Raw genomic sequence first — 7,571 nt, 5'->3', positions numbered from 1 at the left:
TCCCTTCAAAAGAAGTACTCCTGGCAACTACACTTCTCCTGCAGTGTGCCTCTTCACTTTAAAAGGAATCACAGGTAAAAGCATGGGATTACATAAATACAGCCAGACCCCCTAGCAGGAAGGTCCAGCAACATAACTCCATTTAGCTTAACATCACCTTACACAGGTACTTCACTTTACACATGTGACTTTCAGTCCACCTAAAAAGAAATAACTAATAGTAAATGCATTTTGGTGCAATTACACCACTTCACCTCCAGGGGATGCCCTTCTCCAGACATCCCCCAACTCAGCCCTTCACTCCGTGATGCACTTCATAGTACACCCTCAGCTGTAGAACATAAGTTCCAGCCTAGAAGGTGTTAAAGGCTGGCTGAGCCCTTGAGAGGTTATTCTTTCAGATGCCCCGTGAAACTTAGGGGTGGACTGTTCTTCTTTATGCTGGGGGAGACTGCGGTGCTCCTGCAGCCCCCCTGCACCTCTTTTCACACGTGAGGGTGATCCCCTCCTCTGGGGGCCACCAGGCACCAAAATGGCAGATTTCTTCACACTGGGGGGGGGGAAGACTGGGTCTCTCCAACAGCTCCCCCAGCACCTGCTCCTTCAGCCCCCCTGCACCCCTTTTCACACATGAGGGTGACCCCCTCCTCTGGGGGCCACCAGGCACCAAAATGGCAGATTTCTTCATTATGGGGGGGGGGGAGACTGGGCCTCTCCAACAGCTCCCCCAGCACCTTTTCACAAGTGAGGGTGACCCCCCCTCCTCTGGGGGCCACAAAGCACCAAAACGTCAGATTTCCAAATGCCTGGCGACGCATTATGGGGCGCTTCATGCTCCTCTTTACCAGCCCCCGCCACTGGGAACACTCTCCTCTGCCCTCTGGGACTCTGAGAGCGTAGATTCAGCAGTGTGCTGTCTTCACTGGCTCCCTGCGCCAGCCTTTCGCCAGGCTCTATTACTGGGCCCCTCTTGTCCCTGCGCAGAGGCCCCTGTTTCTGTGCACCAGTCCTGGGCTCTTCTTCTAGTGCTGATAGGGTTCTGGGGGCAGTCAGGGGGTCTCTCCTTCCAACTGCCCATTGCGCCAGGCTCCAGCACCTTCAGCCTCAGCCGAGCACACACCCCAGAGAGCTTCTCTTCCTGTGCAGGCACTTTTTAAAAGTTGAGTAGGGGGCTGGCAGGAAGTCCCAGTTGGTCCTATCCAACAGCGACACATCACGTCCCTGCCCCTGCTCCCTCCTTCTTGTCCAGCCTCTGGGTTTGTTAAAAATGGTGTCATCCAGTGTCTCTGAAGCCCCTTTGAAGCCCCTTTCGCCCACGCTGCCTTCCCTCCTTGGTGCAGCCTGGTGCCTGGCACCCAGTGACAGCTGCTGATGGATGAGCCTGTAGCCCCTCCCATCTTCTCTTCGTGGAGAGGAGGCCCTAGCTTGTGGAAGAAAGGTTATCAATCCATCCAGCTGAGGTCAGCCCTCAGCCTGGGTCTGGTCCTGGCTGGCTCACAGAAATATGACAGTTCTGAATGACCCAAAAGCAGTACAAATATGACTTTGGACTCTGCAGAATACTTCTTTTCACCTCCAATACAATGGACTTTAGTGCATGTCTGGAAACTGTAGGCCTTGTGGAAGTTAATTTAGCCATGGGCCCCACATTCCCTTACGGAAATAATGAAGTGAAAACACAGTAAAGCACGCTGACTTTCCCTGGCATGTTTCTTTCCAGCGTATAAAGCCTATTCCAATATCACCATCCAATACTGCATAAGTCCTGCCACACCATTCACTTTGTAGCTGCTCCTGGACTGCGTACGCTAGGAATCTCCCCTGCGCAGCCCGTACACGTGTGCACACGCATGTACACATGTGTCTGCATGTAACCAGCCCGGTGTCCCTTACTCCAGCTGCTGCGCAGTGGCCTGGTCAAGCCAGGGGAACACCAGTAAAATCCACATGCAGTCTCTTACATCCAGAGTTCACTGTGGGTGAGTCCCAACTTATGAGGCTCCCCCACATTAAAAGCTCAACAATTAGGTGCTCAAAAATCAAAAAATCCGGGCGGCCCATAGTGTCAGAACCACCTTCTAACAGTAGCTAACAAAGTTTTGATGGAATTTCTAAAGTTAGCCCTGCCTCCTCCTAGCCACTTCAGTGTATGGGTCTTCATTCTCCAGGCACAGGAATACTGGTAAAATATGTCCACTGTCTGCTGAAGCGATCCTCACCCTTATCATGTGCCATCCAAAATGGAGCCCATTTTATTTTTGTAACTAATACTGTGAGCCAAACTTTGAGTGAACATCAGAAAACAATTACTCCAGCATTTGAAGAATCTTCTTTCTGGCATTTCCTTTATTTACCCTGAATATTCGCTTATGTTGCTATGATATTGAAGTCACTGCTTCCTTTGAGTGAAGCCTAAAGCTCTCAATATTTCCCTCTGTAAGCCCAGCCTTCAGTCTAGATTTCCAACCCCTGACTTGATTGCCTGTACTTGCTGAAACGGTGGTCTAGCAGGATCCTAACAGTGGACAGACTGCTTGCCAGATTCTAGTACTTATTAAAAGTCCCAAATATAGTGTTCTCACAGCAAATAATTCTGTTTTTATCTACAGGATTGCATCGTCAGATTGCGTGCAATCTCAAAAGACCGCCTCTGTATTCCTAAAACTCTGCAATGAAACACTGACCATGACTTAAAAAAACTTCAAATTGTTGATTAGCGTAGGGAATAATTCAGTTCTGCTGAACGTCACCTGACCTTTTTGTCAATTATTCAATTCCCATTTCCTTCTGTATATTTTTAATCATGTCTAAAAAAGCACCAAAGGCAAAAAAATATAGACGTTTCCAAGGCAATTTAATTTGCAATGACACAGTTGCCTCAGTTTCCTAATGTAGAATTGCAAGTGCTCCCATTTGAATGGTTGAACCCATCCCGACAAGAAGAATGCTGGGATATAGAGCTCGATGACGACACGTGCCACTATTGGGGGGTGAGGATTAGTATTTTTAACAGCCAATGGTTGTGCTCTAAAGAAACACTCATAACAAGCCTCACCATGGAGCCGTAGACGCTTAGTTATACTGGTGTGTGGTGAATGTATTGTAGGGAGGAAGTATTAGGAAGCTGGTGTCCACCTCCTTCTTTTGTGTATATAATCCCACTAAACAACGATGACCAGTAACCTCTGTATAAACCGGTAACCTTAGCTTCCGGAGCGGCGTTCTGCTTTGCGCAAAGCAATTTAGTGCCTCATCCAGGGTTGTAAGCAGTGGCGGCTGGTGCATAGGGGCAAATGGGGCGTTGCCCCACTAGCCTCTGGACGAGGATCGGGGAGGAAGACAAGAAAGACACCACACCAATGCAGCAGCCTCAAAGGAAGTGCTCTCTGCCCCATGTGTCGATCACAATACATAGACAATACAAATTAAATTGTCTAACTCTGACTTTTTTTCTTCACGGCACGGACGACGACGAGGTCACAGCAGGTCAGAGACCTCCTGCGCATGTGCTGGCCAGGGCGAGGAATATTGCTCGCCCTGGAAGCACATACGGAAAGAGTGATGTCATCATGAAGGGAGTGGCCTAAGAAAGCGGAAAATGCCTGGTTTCAAATGGGGCGCCTGTGCTGCGCCCCAGGCGTCTTCAGCATTGCGCCACTGAAATCAATGGCAAGGGGCAGGGCAGTGGGTGGCCACAACCGGACCACGCCCCTTTCCTTCGCGCCAGTCCCAGGCCTCCTGATTGGACAATGGGAGGCGGGAGCTTGTGCATTGCTCAGGATGGGCACCGGCCACAGTCACAGCACCGCACTGCAGAACACTCTCCCTCCAGCCTCTCACACGCCACAGGCCCTGATGTGTTTCTTGGGCAGAGATCGATGTCACTTGGTAAGTGGATCGTGCAAAATAAACAGTGCAGTGGGTGGCGCTCATGAACATTCACGAACGATGCAGGTTGTGTTGAATAATGAATCGATTCGGCAGCTAGGAAAGCACAAGCAGAGTGACGCCAGGTAGGCACAAAATCCAGTTTCTGTAAAATATTGTCTCAATAAAACCTTTTTGTGCTATTTTTATTATGTTTTTATGAGCAGGAAGGTGATAAAAATTGGTATTACGAACAACAGTTGAAACTTTCTTGGAATTATGGCTTTAAATGTAATCGCCGGTACCTGTTTGGGAGCTGTAATTTACCGCACATTATGCAACAAACGGTCATAAATGAATTGCCAGCGCAGTCTCTCTCTACCGAATCACAGATTGCAGCATATAATCTCCCATGAAGGCCAGTATTTCTCTCCCCCGCCCCCTCCTATTAAACTCCTGCCTCTGAGGGGCTGGCGATGTTGATTGGATCATCAGGTCATCCTCGAGCCTTGGGGAATGGCGATCCATAATTCAGGTGGAATAATTCTGCTTTCTTTATTTTCTGGGCTACCTATATAATAATCAATTGCAGAGTTGTCACTTGGCAAAAGGCGCGCGCGTTCCAGGCTTCCCTCCCTGGATTGGCTTCACATTGCAATCAGTGTGCTGCCGCCTCTGGTGCAGGAAACCAGGGTTCGAGCCTCGAGGTCGCGTCCACATCCTGTGATTATGGGCAAATCACTTTAATCTCTCCGTGCCTGAATGTGTAATGTAAATCCGGTGCTATGTTAAGCGCTCCAATACCTTCGGGTCGAGTTCGCGCTATATAAATATGCAACAATAAAAAAAAAAGCTTTCTTATTTTTTACAGAAATCCGTGGCCCATTAATGAAGAGACATTTTAATACTATCCTTTCCTGTCAAGGCTGTAATAATATTCTTTCCGCCTAAAAAATGCTTACGAGGCGATGGGTTAAATTTGAGCCAAAGAGAATTATAAAATGTTGGGTTCCTCTTGAGGGAACCGTCATAACATTAATGTGGAGGTGCTGTCAACACTCGGAAAAACAGTATTGATGTGGCATAACATTCACAGTTTCAATTATGTTTTAACAGACATGGCATGCCTGCATGGGGGAAATTACAGCCTCAATGCCAAGCATGCCTTCTTCTCTCATTAAATTATGATTTTCATGATTTACTTCCTCTGTGCTATTACATTCTCGCGCTAGCCAGGCTTTAATTATAGTTATGAGAGGAAATGCGAATGTAAAAGATCGACTGTGGTGGTGACTGCAGTGCAGAAGTCTTAGAGTAGCGCACGTGTACAGTACTTTCAGAAATTCCCGATTGTGGCTTGGGTGGTTTAATTTATAGATTTGTGCGCACGCGGAGTTGAGCTTTGGCTGCCGAAAGGAGGCATCAGGCATTGTTTCTGTTTGGCAGAAGTCAGTTTAACCCTCCCGAGCCCCCCTCCCCCTCCCACTACCGGGCACTCAACTCGGACCTCCACGCCTCACCACCTTCAAATGTCACTAGCCGCCCCTGAATGTAAGCGCTATATAGTTACAATTACAATAATAATACAAGCTTCAAACTTTACAAGTAAGAAAGAATAGATGAAGCTGTGAATCTCTCAAAGTCACAGTTGTCTATTCAGGAGGCATTTTAGTTTTCTAGTCCTAGTTGTCACCGGGAATGGGTCATGGTATATACGAAGCAATCAGAGAAGTCCATTTGATGCCTTTCTCAACTGGCTTGAGATTTGGAACCATCAGGAGAGATAGATAGACAGAAGGACGGACAGATAGACGTACAGATCCATTTCTGTCTCAATGTCTGGAGCTCCACTGTTGTTTCCTGATAAGGACTCACAGACCTCATATTTCTATACATTGGACAGACCGGGTTTCCCTCCAGTTCGCTATTTGAGATTGCAGACTCAGACACTGGCATGCAAAATATGTCTCTCTCAAGTGACTGACTACAATTCTTGCACTCCCCTCAGCAGGAAGTTACAGGAAACACCATGACCGCTATTTGAGACATGGCTTAACTGAGAGTTTAGAAGTAGATGGTGAAAGATTTCAGATGTAGTTGGCATGGGGGTGTTGAGAATTAGGGGGTTGGCTGCCTCATAAGCCATGAGACATTTAAATTTGCAAAATACTGAATGCACAAGTACACATGTACACGTACAAAATGCTAGCACTTTTTGGATTTTGCTCCCTTTGTGAACTAAAGTACATAAAGAAGAGTGAGCCAGGTCCTTTCTGAACCGGAATACAAGCAACCTGAGGTCAGTTTCACCTGGGGTTCGGGTCTTTGGCTGCTTGTGTTCTGGGTGGAAAGGACCTGCCGTGGCCGTTCTGTCGCGGCTGTTCCTATTTGCGTAGGAGCAAGGCTGATTTGAATATGGGTGGGTCTAATCTGATGTGGTATGGTGAGCAAACAAATGATGGACTGCTATGCGACCCAGAGTAATTTCCAATGGCTGAGATTAATTCAAGTATTCCATTCATCCCTTTTTGTATTTTCATTGTGACCTCTTCAGTTTGATAAGTCTGCCCAGACGTGAGTCCCTTGCTCACTATTTCACTGGAACCAAGTGCATCCCACTGAAGATGCCAAATTAGGGTTGTCCAGACATGTGTCCCGTGCTCACTATCTGACTTTAACCGATCTGCACCCCACTGAAGGATCCAATTTAGATTTGTATTTCAAAAATTGAGTGATTTTATTATGAATTCCTGGAGCAAGTAAAGAATATTGATGTACAATTCGAGGTGAGTTGTAAGTTTTATTCCTCAGGGTACTGTGATCCGACAGGAACTGTTCTTTCTAAGAGAATGACTAACTGCATAAGATGTGTCTTCTGTGTCTTTTGTCATGATGAGTGTGGTCTTTCTAGACTGTTCGCTTCACGTATGAACAAGGCATATGATGGAACACGTGGACCTTCTTCTTCTTACCAGCCAGCACGGCCTACTGTTATATGTCTCTCGTAATCATTTCAAAGCAATTCAAAAGTGTTGGTTTAACATTATTTAGGTTAGCTTAAAAAAGCAATTTTTTCCACTAGTTAAAAATACTAGCAGCCTGATAAATTGGACCACTTACATTAGGAGTGAGTAACACTATCTTTAAAAAATGGAAACTCCTAATGGTGGGTAAAGAACCCATGTTCATAACTCATATCTATTCACAAATATGCTTTGCTGGTGAAAATAAATGGGGCCCTAAAATCAAATTTTGCAGCCAGTGTAATAATAAATGCATGTTCACCCATTTTTTACGGCAGTGCAGATATCAGACCATGGTACAATGTAAACAATAAGAGAAAACAGGCTTACTGAATTACAGATTGTATGAATGAATGACTTTACAGAGAAAACTACTCTAATATTACCAACAAAGTATTTTATTGTGATTTTACTCCATTTCCTATTTTTAACCCCTTGAATTCTGCTTGTGATCATATACCTGTATTTATAACTGATACACGTGATAAACAATCTTGTCTAAACCTTGCATGCAGATCCACTGCGGGTAACATGCTATCGATCACTATTGCTGGCGGAACAGAGGGGCTCCTGAGTCATGGCCCCTCCCCACGCTCAACACTGGTCATTCATATCACATTAGACTTTACAAAGGAAACCTTAGCCGGCAAACAGTGAAAGGGGACCCGATGTAAGTGTCAG

Source organism: Triturus cristatus, chromosome 12, assembly GCF_964204655.1.
Source record: "Triturus cristatus chromosome 12, aTriCri1.1, whole genome shotgun sequence".
Lineage (NCBI taxonomy): Eukaryota > Metazoa > Chordata > Amphibia > Caudata > Salamandridae > Triturus > Triturus cristatus.
Note: the sequence above shows the minus strand (reverse complement) of the source record.